Genomic DNA, 15,570 nt, shown 5'->3' on the forward strand with positions numbered 1-15,570 from the left:
ATTGCTTCCTCTTGATAATTCACTGATCTACTTTGATTGTGCAGGTATCTTCATTGCATGTCGACAGGGGTGGTAGAAGGAGGTGACAACAGTGTGTGAGGGAGAAAATAGTAGCTTGCATGCGTCCATACTGGACCTTGGTCGTTAGATCTCCTCATACAATTAGTTCTGGGCCGTCCAAAACTTCTACAGGAAGTTTCCTGTAGAAATACAGGACTTCCTGTAGAAAGTCTGCGCCTTCCTATAGAAGACTAAGCTGTGATGAAATCGTGCCCATACCTTGGAGAAGAGGAGTGTTTTTGGAGGAGGTGTTGGTGAGGTCTCCTGGCAGCATGATAAGGATCCTTGACTTCGAGTTGAGAGACCTCCTCTCCTTCATAGAATACCTGCAACCTGCATGCATTGCCACATTATAAACTTGCTGTCCCTGTCTCTTTTGCTTATTGTTTTTTTCTTTTTTCCTTTTCTTTTTTTTTTTTTGAAAGATAGCAGGGGCGCCTCAATGAGGTTTTCACCCTTGCCATCTGCCTTAAGCGCCTCAGAGAGGTTTTCACTCAAGGATCTTTTTCAAATTTTTCTTTTTTCTTTTTTGAAAGACAGCAGGGGCGCCTCAATGAGGTTTTCACCCCTACCATCTGCCTTGGGAGCCTCAGAAAGGTTTTCACCCAAGGATCTTTTTTTTTTTTTTTTTTTTTTTTGTTTTGTTTGAACTTTCAGGGTATGCCCAAAACAGAGGTAGAACCCTTCTCTATGACCAGCATTGATTTCTCCATAGTTTTAATGAATTCTTGTCTTGAGAGAGGTTTCCTGTAGATTTTCAGTCGATGCCCATTGACAAGCATGGGGATGGCCTCCTCGTTAATGGTCCGAATGAGGACAGATCCATTGTCATGACATTTATTTACTGCATATGGTCCCAACCATCTAGTTCTCAGCTTCCCCTTGAAATCTTTATGCCTGGAATCATACAACAGTGCCCAATCTCCTGGCTGAAATTGCTTGTCATTGAGGTGTTGGTCATGCCACACCTTCCTCTGAAGTTGAACCACTTCTGTGTGAAGAAGGGCCTGCATTCGGTGCTCATCCAATCCATTCAGCTGCAATAACCTTTCTTGTTGGGCATGGCTGAGGTCTAGGTCCAGCTGAGCTGCCATCCTCAAAGTGTTGTATTCAAATTCGATAAACAGCAAGGCTCTTTTCCCATAGACCAGCTCATAAGGTGTGAAGCCGGTTGTGGTCTTCCAAGTGGTGTTGTAAGCCCATGTGGCCTCAACCAAGCGATCTGCCCAATCCATCCTACTGCTACTCACCACCTTAGTCAAAATCCCTTCCAATGCTCTGTTGGTGACTTCCACTTGCCCATTTTCCTGAGGATGATAGGGGGTGGAAGTCCTATGCTTGATTTTGTGATGAGCCAGTAGGTCTTCAATTAAGTTGGATGTGAACTGGCTTCTTTGATCGGTGACTAGCTCTCTTGTGTAGCCAAATTTGTAGAAGATGTTTTCTCTTAAGAACTCAGCCACCTTTTCTTCTGTTGCTGCTTTGATTGCCTTAGTTTCTACCCACTTTGTCAGGTAGTCAGTGCACACAATGATGTAAGACCTTTGCCTCGAAGGAGGGTTGATTGGACCCACAAATTCCATACCCCACTTCTCAAATGGCTCAAGAGTCACTTGAGGTTGGAGAGGCATCTCATCCCTTTGAGTCGGTTTCCCCATTCTTTGGCATCGGTCACATTGGCTGATATACCTTCTGACATCTTGATGAAGTGTGGGCCAATAGTAGCCTACCTGCAGGATTTTGAAGGTAGTCCTCTTTGCTGCAAAATGTCCTCCACAAGGCCCATCGTGACAGGTGAGGAGGATATCAAAGACTTCCTCCTCCCTTACACAACGCCTTAAGATCTGATCAGGGCCAAGCTTGAACAGGTTGCCCCCGATCCAAGTAAATGAGGCACTTTTTCTGATGATTCTGCTCTTCTCTCTTGAAGATAGGTGCGGAGGGAACTGTGCTGAAACAAGGTAGTTTGCTATATCAGCAAACCATGGAGAGAGTACTGAAATAGCAAACAGATGTTCATCGGGCATCTAGTCATCCACTGTTCCATCCTCATCTGCAGACAAGTCCAATCTAGATAAAAAGTCAGCAACAACATTTTCTTTACCTGTTTTGTCAACGATAGTCAAATCAAATTGCTACAACAAAAGTAACCATCTAATAATACGAGCATTCACATCTGGTTTATTCATTAAATATCTAATTGCAGCTTGATCAGTATGTACAAATGTTTGATAGCCAGTGATATAATGTCGGAACTTGTTCAGTGCATGGACCATGGCCAAAAATTCTTTCTCGGTTACGGTGTAATTCAGTTCTGCTTTGGATAAGTTTTTGCTAACAAAGTAAATGGCATACGGAAGTTTTTGTTCAACTTGTCCTAAGGCTGCCCCTATGGCTTTGTTCGAGGCATCAGTGTGGATGTGGAAAGGTAGGGCCCAGTTTGGACCTCTCAAGATTGGGGCAGACACCAACTTGTCCTTTAATTCATTCAAAGCCTTCTGACAATCGTCAGTCCATTTAAACTCCACATCTTTTGCCAACAGGCCAAACAATGGCGAGGCTAGCTTGCTAAAGTCTTTAATGAATCTCCTGTAATACCCTGCTAATCCTAAGAAACTCCGAACATCCCTTACCTTTTGAGGAGGTGGAACCCTCTTGATGAGAGCAATTTTGTTAGGATCCACCTGTAACCCTTGGCAAGAAATGGTATGGCCTAGCACGGTCCCTTCAGTCATCAGGAATTCACATTTTTCAGGACTAAGGGACAGGTTCATCTCAATGCATTTGGTTAGGACTTTTCCCAGATTGGACAATGCTTCCTGGAAGTTGGACCCATAAAGAGTGAAGTCATCCATATAGATTTCCACTCCATCATGGACCAGCTCAGAAAAGATGCTCAAGACGGCTCTCTGGAAGGTAGCAGGAGCATTGCATAGCCCAAAGGGAAGAACTCGGTAGGCAAAGGTACCCTAAGGACAAGTGAAGGTGGTCTTATCTTGGTCTTCCAGGCTGATTTGGATTTGGTTGTACCCGCTAAACCCATCTAGGAAAGAGAAAAACTTCTTTCCTGCCAATCCATCCAACACTTGATCTATGAAAGGTAGAGGGAAATGGTCTTTCTTGGTAGCTTTGTTCAGTTCTCGGTAGTCCACACAGATTCTCCACTTCCCATTTTTCTTGGGAACCAACACCAGAGGGGACACCCATTCGCTATCTGAGATGGGGTAAATGAATCCGGCATCCAACAGTTTTTGCAGTTCTTCCTTGACAATGTCCTTAAGGGCTGGATTCATTCTCCTCTGGGGTTGCCTAACCGGTTTACAGTCCTCTTTGATGTATATGTGATGGGTACAGACCGAAGGATGGACTCCTTTCATCTCCTTATAGCTCCAAGCAAAAGCATCTAGATGACTGGCCAACAGGCTACACAGCTCCTTTTCCTGGGAAGGAGATAGGGAGGAGCTGATCTTTAACGTTCTCTCAGGGCCGAACTCCACATTTTTGATTCTGGGAGTGACAGGGTTGGTCGCACAAAGATCCACTAGGGCGCTGGCTTGGGCATCCTCCACCAATTTCTCTAAGGATAGTGCACTGGGAGGTGGATTCTGGATCAAGGTCTCAATCAAGTCATCCTCGGTTGGGGGGTCTCTTCTAGTGGTGTCTAGGGTGCACAAAGGTGCTGAGTACACCTCATCCTCTTCTCCTTCCTCCAACCAAAGTGGTAAGTCATGCTCTAAGGAGGGTTGGGCAGGAGGGTATAGGACTAGCTGCTTGGACATAGGACCATTTTTGATGGTCATGTTTCCTGCACAACAGCTTATGTAAGCATCTGCGGTGGCTAACCAAGGCCTTCCCAAAATGAGAGGGTATCCAGTAAGCTTTGCCTTTGGTTGCAGCACCAAGAAATTTGCAGGGTATTCCCAAGAGTCAACAGAGACCAAGACATCCTCCACAATCCCTTCGGGAGTCACGGTGGAGCGATCTGCTAGTTGTAGGACTGTCGAGGTCTTCCTCAAGGAACCCTGAAGGTTGAGTTTGAGCATGGTATCCCTGGTCATCACATTAATGGCAGCCCCCAGATCAATCAAGGTGTGAGGTATGATGGTGCCATTGATGTGGACATCTACTACAGGACTCCTAGGATCTAGATACTTTAGGCAGATGACTTGTCCCAACATAAGGTCAGACAACTGTCCTAAGACATTGATGGTTGAAGCATCTCCCTTTTGCCTGCCTGGGTGTCTGAAACACTTTTCCTTAACCAGTTTGTTGTATATCGGTACATCTATGATGGCTTGGAAAAGTGGTATTTTCACACACAACTGCTTGAGCTCTCCCAGAAGCTCATCCTCCTCTAGGTTGGGTTGTGTGGTGGCTGTTAGTCTCTCAGGAAAGGGTGGAATAGCCTTTGGTTCACTTTCCTCTTTATCTTCCTCATCCTCTGGGGGAGGAGGTTGGCGATCCGGAAGAGTCTTTCCAGATCGAAGATTGATCTCCTGGATCTCCACAGCATAGGTAGGGCATGATGTTTCCCCAGTGTATACCTGTTGGGCCTGTCTATTGTTGGGGTTCAGGTTTGGTTGAGCAGGCATTTGAGGTTGCCTTGGAGGAGCAGGAGGTAATGGTTGAGGTTGAACTGGTGGTGGAGGCAAAATGGCGGGAGGAGTGTTGTACTGGGGCCTCCACCCCGATGGAGGTGCATTCCATTGAGGCTGTGGCTGGGCCTGTGAGTGATACAAATGAGTAGTGGGTTGAGTATGGTACTGAGGTGGATAAGAACATGGAGGAGGCACAGACCAGGAAGGATGAGCAGGGGGACCCCAGGAAGGCATAGGAGTAGATTGGTTGGGGATATAATAAGCTTGGGGTGCCCCTTGCATCCCCTGCTGGTAAGGTCTAGGTCCTTGTGGCCTCCTTTGGTTGAGGAAATAGAGAGGTTCAGTGGGGGCTTCTGTCCCTTGATACATGGCTTTAAGCCCAGGTAAGGTTGGACACTGGTTTGTGGGGTGGTCCTCCTCACAAACAAAACATACTTCAACCGAATGTAATGGGCATTCGTTCTTAGGGTGTCTCCTTGTACACCTAGGGAAGAAGATAGCCAAGGCCCTCTCAGCTTCTTCCTTCTTCTGCTGGATCCTGAATGTATCAAGTTGCATGGCAATGGTCTATCTCACCTCACTTTTGAGATCCTCTAATTGATTTGCAAACTCATGTTTAGAGAAAGGAATACCAGCTGAGAGGAGGTTTCCCCTACCTCGTTTCCGGGCTGCCCAAGAGTGGTTTCTAAACACAGTCTTTATGTCCTCATAAGGCAGTTGGTAAATATCTCCTCCAGCTAACATGTGAAGGGTATCTAAAAGGTCTTCAGGGACTCCTCGGAGCAGGACCAACTTGAGGGATTCAGGGTCAAGTGTGCACCTGGCCCGTTTATAGCTAAGTTGGAACCTTATCTCATAATCCTATAAGGACTCATCATTTCCCATGGTCATCCGAAAGCTTTCTCCCTTGGTTTCTTTGGACCTACAGTAGTCCCGGTATTTAGTGTTGAAAGCTTGCTGCATCTGAGCCTAAGTGGTGATACTGTTCCCAGGTAAGCCCATGAACCAGCGTAATGCTGCATCTTTAAGGGTTGAAGGGAAGAGTTTCAGCTTCTGCTCATCTTCAGTATAGTCATAGGTTCGACAAAGGACAGCAAACTCAAACAGGAAGGTATCAGGATCTTCAGTAGTCAGTCCATGGAAGTGAGGTAAAGCGGAGGGGCTAATGTTCTTCATTTTCATGTCCCCATTGGTCTCTCGGATGGTGAAGGCACCTTCTATTCTCTCATCTTCTCCTCTAGTGTCAGCCATAGCTTCAGGTGGAATGGTCTCTAACTCTTCTTCTGCTATAGGATCTTCGTATATCTCAGGAGGTTCACCTATAGGTTCTTCAGGATCGCTGTCACCAAAGAAGAGAGAAGGGTGGCTCAGTGATGTGGTGGGGGTGTTGGGTAAGAATTTGCCTGTTTTATCACGATTCCTACGAGGCATGAAATGGAAAGACTTTTTTGATTGCTTTTGTTTTTTCTGGTACCTGCAAAACTGAAACAGATTGATCTACAACTAACTATCTTGCTGAAATGAAAATGCAGAATTGAAATGAAAGCAAGAAAGAACTAATCTACTTTGCTCAAATGAAATTGCAGGAATGGAAATGCTAGTCTACACTTGTAGAATTGAAATGCTAATCTATGCTTGCAAAGATGAAATTGCGGAATTGAAATGTTAATCTATGAAAGCAGGAAATGTCTATGCTACTTTTGCAGAATGGAAATGAAATAAACTACTTGGCAGAAGGCGAGAGTAGGAAAATAGAAGAAAAGCAACAATTACTAATACTCTGATGCTTCCCCGGCAACGGCACCAAAAAGATGGTGGGCTCCAGTATTGTAGTAATAATGCTACAACTCCTGGAGCTTCCTTCTCTAATTTTATCAACCCGGTAGTTCGTAACAAACTTGGAAGCGACGGTGCTGTATGCACAAGTACTAGCTCTTGTCGCAGCTGTTACTTGGTCAGCTGGCACAAGTCCGCTAGGGCTCAAGCCAACTTCTCTATGTTCTCAGAAGAAGCTTTTTAAGTGATGAACGAAAGCTATCTCAAAGGAAATTAACCTACTTTGCAAGAATGAACTGAAAGCCAACAAAACATGGAAACCCTAGTAAACCCTAATTCTACCAGCTTAATCGTTATGATGCAATGGTGGGAATGCAACTTCTAAAAGTGATGCCATGACTTCTATTGAGATGAGATGCATGTGTCTAAGCTACTTTCATCTGAAGAGAACATGTTTTTGTATTTTTGCTCAAGTTGTTGGAGTTATTATGATTGTGCTTCTTACTGGGTCTTGACTGTGCAAGGGTAGATCAAGGGGAGGAAGGCTTGGAAAAGGTCAAGAGGACTTTGAGAGGGTCCAAGGGATCCCTAACATCATTCCACAGAAGTTCACAAAGTTCAGATGCCTGGAAACCATGTTTGCAAGCTTCTACAGGATGTCTGCACGGGGTTCTAGAGGAAGTTCAGGATTTCTACAGGAAGTCCCGTAATTTCTACAAGATGTTCTGCAATGGGAGTTTTGGGTGATGGATGAGTGAATGAGCTATATGGGTGGATAGGGAGGTAGGAGGGGAGCTTGTGATGGCTTATGGACAGAGAGATGAGATGGAGAGGGGGTGTGTAAAGCTGGTTGGTCTAGAGGAGGGTAGAGGCAATGGAAGGCCGAAAAGATAAAACAACTTGGATGATAGAAGAGTTGGGATGCAAATGATCTAACTGGGAGATAAGTAGATGGCCTAGGCACGGCTTAGAAGGATAAGGAAACGATGGAGTGGTGCTGCGCAGTTTAAATGAAACAAATCACCCCTGTCTTGCGTATAACCGAAATGTCATCAACCTACTCTAACTGTTCTATTAGAAACCAAAGAACAACAATGTCGTCTTTAAGGGAAAATCGTGCATGGTGCTGAAACAAAGAGTTATTGCTCAAGATCTAAATGCATGGACACTTCTACAAATGGAAATATTACGTTAAAGCTTGCATGAACATGTAAAACTGTGTTTTTGGTAGTTGGCACGGTCTGCACTCCCAGTCCCCAAACAGAGGTGAAAGTGAGTGTGCATTCAACCCTTTTTGGAACTCAGATTAACTTCAATCTCCCTACTCTAATCTAAACTACTGAAGCAACTTTGTTCATAACACTAACCTATGTAACCACACCAAGAAATTCGAATCAGCAAACTGTGTTTCCAAGTGCATGTAAAGGAAAAGAAATATAATGCTGAAAGAAAGAAAGGTAACAATACAAAGGAAGGAAGCCTTAGGCTCTCAGGTTGGGCCCAACCCTGAGAGCTTAAGCTCCTTTAAGAACTCAGAGCTGCCTCAAATCTGCCTGCTTATTCATTAAAAGATAATAGTCAAAAGTCTGATAACATGCCAAAAATGGCTTACAAAGAGCAAAACAGGGCTATAGCTCGTAATTCAAAATCTGCAACAAAGTTTCAAAAGTCTCCTTCGAAGGCTATAGCCTCAACATTTATACATTATGAGGGCCAAGCTGGCCTCCTAAATTAGTGGGGCTTGGCTGACCAACTAAAAGTAAACTGCTGTTCCCTTAGAATCTGTTGGCTGCCTTCTAGCTCGGTGGTGATGGTTGTTGGAGCTCGGAGTTGTGGGTGGAGATCACGAGGAAGGCCATTCAATGCCGTGGACAACCTTCCTACACAACCTCAATGCCACCTTGGCTGTATCCTAGCCTTCATCTGCGTGGTTTTGCTCCATTTAATGTCAAAAAACCTGAAATAAACATATATTAGCCACCTAGGAATAGTGACTGCCCTTCATTCATACAAATAACATAAATATACTAAAAAATGATGCATAAGTCATGAAAAATGAAGGGTTGAGCAAGGGTAGTGAGGCCAAATGAGCCCAAAATGTTACCAAAATTGGGGCTCATTAGCAGGCCACCGAAAAGGATTCCCAAGGGCAGCTGAGAAGTTTTGTGTAAAGTGACTGATCATTGGCAGTTCAAGTAGCCAGGCCCCTCAAGTTAAGGAGGGTTTCTAGCCTACGTAGGTTACTTTTTGAACAATTATATTCTGCACTATAGTGTTGCTAGTTTCTCAGCTCATTTTGTAGCTTTTGTTGTACAACTTTTTTGTGACATGGTTATTTTTGAGTAATGGAAAGCAGTTTCATTTGGCACCAGTTCTAAGCTTTTTCTTAGGAGCTTGCAACTCTTGGGGTTGGGCCCAACCCAAGTGCCAAGGCTTCCTTCATGTACTGTTATATTTTTGAATGTCTTTATCAAATAATTTATATTAAGTAGATTACATTTTTTCTTGGTTACCTAGGTCATTGTTGATTATTAAAAAGGATTTTCATGTTCAGATTGATTTCATAGGGTAATAACATAGAATATCTTCAGAAAAATTCCATAAGGCATCCCTGATCTCACCTCTCCCTCTGTGGGACCATGAGCTGAGACCAAGGTGTCCTTGCCACCACCAAAAACATTGTCTTTGCTTCATCATGCAATTGTTACTATTAGATTCTCATTTTCAGAAGTTGGTACCAATTGTCGTTACATGCTCAGGTTCATGATTGCTTAGTTTGCATAGCTATTTCACATGATTTCATTGTAATAAACTTTTGTTCATTTTCTTTGCTGATATTCAGGTCATATTAGGTTAAAGTAGCTAGGTCTTTGGTTTTTCGAGTCTTTGTTTGAATAGTTTGGAAAATAACTTGCAGAGCACCTGTGATACCTCTTTGCCTACCCCTACTCCATCAATACCACCTGCTCCATCACAGGGGTCCACACCCACTTCTTTAGAGACAGAGAGGGCAGGTCTGCAAGTATTGTGAACAGGGGGTGTGGGACCGCAGGCAAGAGTGAGAGAAAGTGCGGAACTAGAGCTTTGTTGATTTTTAATGTCTTTCTCTCATTTTCAAGGCTTGACATGAAGAGCTGAGGTATGAGACTTGCTTAGGAGGACAGTATAAGTGATGACAGACCCATACTGACTGCAAATAGTCGTGGTGACGATATTTTTGTGTAACAGATTGCCCCTAAAGTGCAAAGTCTGTAGTAGATGAGGATTTCATTTATCATCTAGGAAGAGTGAAGTACATTATCATTTCGAGGATCATCTCATGGAGAGGCTGGTTGGAATCTGTAAAAACATTCAATGCAAAATATATATATGAGATCATATCATCGCTGAGGTGGGAATTCCCATACTCAGATCAAAACTGACTAGAAAACTGACTACTACTCTGATATAGGAATGATATTGTAATGCATCACAAGTATAAACACATGTAGACACAGTATGGATGCAGTCATCTGTTTATGAATAGTCCACAGTATAATGAATACAAAATTCCTCGCAGCCTGGATGGCAGAAACTAGATCCAGGGTCTTCATTTCTACTTCTAGAAACAGTACAATTCTATCCATGCAAATGGATGTGTTGAAGTCGAACATGGTAGAAACCACTTGATTACCAGTCAATGATGTAAATTGTTAACAAGTGTGAGAGAAACCACCATTAATGTTAATGGCTCTCAAAGTACTCAGTACAATCCATGAGATGTGAATAGATGTGTTGATGTCGAACATGTCACAGAATCCTTTGATTGAAGCTCAATGATGCAACCTATCGTTGAAGGCGAGAAACCTGCCATTGAGGCATGCAGATCGCAAGGTACTGACGATTTCTAGATCATCTTTCTAGATAATGAGCTGAAGTCGATAGAAAGTGATCCGTCGTAGGCAATCCCACGACACGAAATCATAGATCAAGTTTGAAGAAATTTAGTTGCAAGGACTGACTCAGGGATGGTCAAGATGGATAACAGATATTTTTCAGATGAATGGCTTATTTGCACTGACCTCTTGAACACATAACGACATGGCAGATGGTTTGGTGACAATTGACCCAAAGTTAATACTCAGAAACCTGGCTGAAGACTTTCAATGTGGTTTGATCAACTGTTAGGCAAAGGATTTCCCAACCCAGGTGAATAAAAGTGTCGTGTTCAAGAGTGGTTACAAAGTATGACAAACAGGCTCATTTTCCTCTCTTTTCCCCCACCATTTCTGGCAAGTACCTGTTTATTTTTTTCAAGCTTGAGGAGGATAACATTTGCTTGATTATAAGATCATACTTTGGATGAGTCCAACTTAGTTTAAATTCGAACCCTAAGAAGGAGTGGTCCGTTCCTATTTGTAATTGAACAGGTCCTTTACTGCTAAATTTTAACGAGTCCAATATAGGAGAAACTCGGCGTTTTTCAATTTTAGAGAGTTTGAAAAAACTTAAGAAACTCTAGGGTTGACCTTTTTCGTAAATTTGTGTCTCCCAAGCCTGAAAAGGTATAAAATAATACTTGAGAGAACCGCTTGATCTTTACGACCAAGGAGTACTTTTTGTAATTAGTGCCTTTGATCCGAAAAATTAAAAAAGTGATCAATGACACGTCGTTTTATAACCAATATCGAATTTGAAACGACAAAAATCCGGCAATCTTTTCATGTTTTTACGGCCAAGAAAATAGCTATAAGTGGACTGTCTTTTTAGTTCTATTTTAACGAGTTTAAAAAGAAAAACTCGGCAATATTTTCATGTTTTAGGAGTCAGAAAAGAGCTTAAAGGTGACTCTAATGTTTTTTCGTTGAAAATGACCAATTTCGCCTGAAAAATCCGTTATCCTGAACAAAAAACTCAAACATTACTCATACCTTTTTGAAATGGATAAAAATGCTGCAAAAGTTACCTTTCTAAAGTGAAACATAAACAAATTAATAATTCATTTATTCAAAAAACTTATAAAAAGGGCTTTCGTCAATTCATTTTTACCGTTTGAGATTTGGGTGAGAAAATGGAGCTTTTGGTCAAAAAATTCCCATGAAGATTGCGGAAAATCCGTCTGGCAGAATCGAGCGTTGTCTCCTCTAGGTAATCCACATCATCCTACTCTTCAATTTCATCCATTTCAAATTTGTTTTTACGTTTTAATTTCATTTTTTTGAGGATTTTTAGGCTAGAAACCCGCGCGCGGGGGCCCGCAGGCACAACACAGGTAGCCTGCGGACCCAGACTTTTTCTCAATGGGGAAAAAGTCAGGGGTTCGCACCTGCCGTGAAGGTAAGGTGAGGACCCATGCACTGTCTCTAACAAAGAGAGTGCGGTCCCCGCAGCAAGGGTTTTTAACCCTAAATTTTCTCAAAATTCACCCAAAAATTTCAAATTTTCATATTCTAATTCGCCTTTTTGTTGGATGTGGAGTATACATCATGCTTGATTGGCGAGAACGGGAGCATGAGGATGTAGATCTTACCGCAATAAATCACCAACCTTCGATCGATGCATTGAAGGGATGCGGCTTATACAAATTCTGGGCCATACCGGGCATGATGGCCCAGGTGGACTTCTTGTAGTGGCTGGTAGACAAGTGGAGCATACAGGACCAGTGCTTCTTCATTGGTGGTCACCAGCTCGAAATGGAGCCGACAGACATATAAGTTTTGACTAGGTTGCCTAAGAGAGGTGAACACTTGACTCTATTCGGGACTAGGCCAGGTGGCTAGTCTGTCGATAGCCTCCGGCTAGAGTTCTGTAACAACCAGACTAGAGACAAAGGGATAGACATCAAAACCATATCCCGTCCTGAACTCATGGTAATCACGTTTACTATTACCAGGCTTTGCGGGAGTGCAGCACTACATATAGCCACTGGATCCTAGATGCGGATGGCAGTTGACTGCTTTTGAGGCACCATCTTCAACTGGTGCGATGCTATGTTGGCTAATGTAAAAGGCCAACTGACTAGATCCAAGAACGGACAACTGAAGACCTTTGGATACAGTGCTTTAGCTGTGAGCTTTAGTCTAGAGAGGGTCCCAATGTTGTTCCCACAGCACCTCACTGTTGGAGCTGGACTTCCTCGAGAGCCCAAACTGATGCGATGGGTTGCAGTTATGGCCCGTCATCACTCTCAGGTAAAAACAAAGATCTTTGATGAAGATATTCCCATGGTAAATCATCGACACATAGGATTTCACGAATTTGCTCATCTGTGTGAACAAGTTCAGAAAACGTTGTTGAATCTGAGTTTGATGTTGAAAGTGATTCCTCATGGACCACATTCATCAAGTCAAGTTTGGTTGAAGATGGGTCGGAAAATGACTGCACGGCCTGATACGCAATTTCATATGGACTCAAAGGCATAACATCACCAAATGAGTCTATCTCAGATTCGGAAGGTACGATCCAAGGATCATCATAAACAATGGTGCCTGACGAAATCATATGAATGGCTACAGTAGAAGATGATGCGTTGATAGGAGGAAAAGGAAAATTTCCCAATAAACCAACATCTTTAACTACTCCTAATCCAACATCCTTATACAGGATAGTTTTTTTTCCAACATGCTGAATACTTTCAGAAGAGGTTGGGTCGGATGAAAAGTAAGTCAGCTAGTCTATAGTTACGATCTTTCCATTATGAGGGAAATTTATAAGCTGAAAGACCGATGAAACGACAGCTGTCATAGCGTAAGACCAACTACGACCCAAGAGAAGGTTGTAATCTAGAGGGGCATCAACCACCTCCACATCTAGATGAACAGTTTTACCTTCTACCCCTATAGGTAAATCCTGTAGAATGCCGAAAGGATGAAACCCACGACCATCAAAGGCCTTTAGAATCATCGGGGATTGATTTAGCGAAGGAGAACCAAGCGATCTCCAACACTGTATCGACATAATACACGTTGAGGCTCCCTCATCAATCATAGTCCTATAAATAGGTATGTTTTTGACTAACAGTGGGATCTAGAAAGCCATTTGATAAGGTAGGTGCGGTGTACTATTTTCTAGATCGAAAATTATAAGGTTCGATTCCTGAACGTCAACAGCTCCTATAGCTGACAATAGCAATTTACGCTATGCTAGACATGATTGCAGCACTTCCAAAGCCGACATTGCTGAAGGTGAAACAACTAAATCTTCAACAACGTTATAGTTCTGAGCCGCTCTCGCATGTGGATTGAAAGCTGACTTTCGAAGTATACCCTTGGCGGGCGGTTTGATTACTAAGTTTGGATTAGGTTTCTTGATGTGTAGCGGATCAGAACTGGGAGTTGAGGTTGATGGGTTAGAATGAGAAGATTCTGCTTCTTTACCATCAATAGGACTTTTACTTCCATAATCATGCGATCGAGTTGCAATCCTAACATGGAACATCATTAGTATGGGTTCTTTGTTGGCATTTTAGGAAGAACCTATCATCTTACTATCTTGACTTGGAAAAGGATCCTTCAAAACAGTAGGCGTTTGGGAACCTTTGACAATTTTCGAAACCTCTGCACGATGAGGGCAGTCTCTTGTAAAATGCTCTTCGTCACAAATGAGACAAGGATAACAAGGTTTGTGTTTCTCATCTTTTGATTCTGCTTTTTCTGGTTTCTCTTTAGAATTTTTATCTGTTTTATTTTTCTTCTTCCCTTTCTTCTTACCACTGGATTTTGATTTGGCTGTAGATGACTCTACAACATGAATATCAGTGGAAATTTCCACGAAAGAATCTCCTGTTGGGGAATCTGGCAAGTTTATGATAGGAGAAGAATTCTTGGAAGACTTCTTCTTACTTTTGGTATTAACCGTACCAATCATACTATCAGCGGCATGAGACCCTGAAGGAGCTGCAGTGATTTGATTTTTCTTAGTAAGATCGGGGATTTTTTTCATGTAACGTACCTGACTACGTATAAACTAAGTCAAGGTACTGTGCTTGAGCAATTACTTGCTCCTCAATAACGACTCTGGCCTTAGCTACATCCTCAGTGATCTTTGGCAATAAAGATTTTACAAACCATTCGGCTAAGATCTGATCCGGAATAAAAAACTTTCACTAAATGCCATCGACGTCTCCATTCATGAATGTGATCTGAAATGTAAGTGGACGTCGACTGCTTTAATGAAGTTAATAATTCCGTGCCATTGTCATATCTGATAGGCAACTGAAAATGAGTTAAAAACGAAGTACCTAGATGAATAAAATTATAAAAAGTGGCTCGCGGTAACTCAATGTACCACTTGGCCGAAAGACCAATTAGAGTGCGCTGGAAAAGCCTTAAACGGATTGAATCATCTGAAATGGAATTAGACGCACACCAGAGGTGATAATTCATCACATGGTTCGACGGGTCCTCTCCTGATTTTCCTTCAAACTCAGGAATATCACTAGGAAACTTATTCGTCATTGGCGGCCAAAACGGAAGATAGTTAATGGGATCATTCATAAGGCACGACAAGTCAGGAAAGTCCAAAGTTACGATAAACGGTAACTGACAATTAGGGTCCCTAAAACTCTGGGTCATGAGACCAGCCCCATGAGGAGGATATCCAGGATAACTAGGAATTGGAATTGCATTTGGGATATTATATCCTCCCAGAAAACTAGGATTAACCGGACCATACTGGGGTTGTTGAGGTTGTTGATATGTATACCCAGGGTACGGTTGATACTAATAGACTGGCTGCTGCACAGTAGAACCGAATTTGTATTGTCCCTGGTACGGTTGATAAGTAAATTGAGGTTGACTTGTGACAACCGTACTTGAACCAGGCTGTCCTACAGGCATTTGAACCAAAGTTTGAATTGTTGATCCAGACTAAGGTAAAGATGTTTGAGGAGTTGATACAGGAACAGTAGAAACTGGAGCTGTTGATACTCCAGAAGCAGGTGGGGTAGATTGAACAGATGTTGCAACAGTTGCAGCAGCTGTTTGAGGTGGAGTATGAGGCGTACTAGGCCCAGCTTGAGAAACTACAAAAGGTACAGAAGTTTGAATAATAGACTGGACAGGTTGCTGGGGTGAACCAGAAACTAAGGGTTGTCCAGTTTGAGATGACAACTGTACATTCGGTTGCAAGACCTGTTGAGTTTGAGATGGATCCCACA

The sequence above is a fragment of the Pinus tabuliformis genome, chromosome X (assembly GCF_031772625.1).
Source record: "Pinus tabuliformis cultivar Carrire ecotype Pingquan chromosome X, CPIR1, whole genome shotgun sequence".
Lineage (NCBI taxonomy): Eukaryota > Viridiplantae > Streptophyta > Pinopsida > Pinales > Pinaceae > Pinus > Pinus tabuliformis.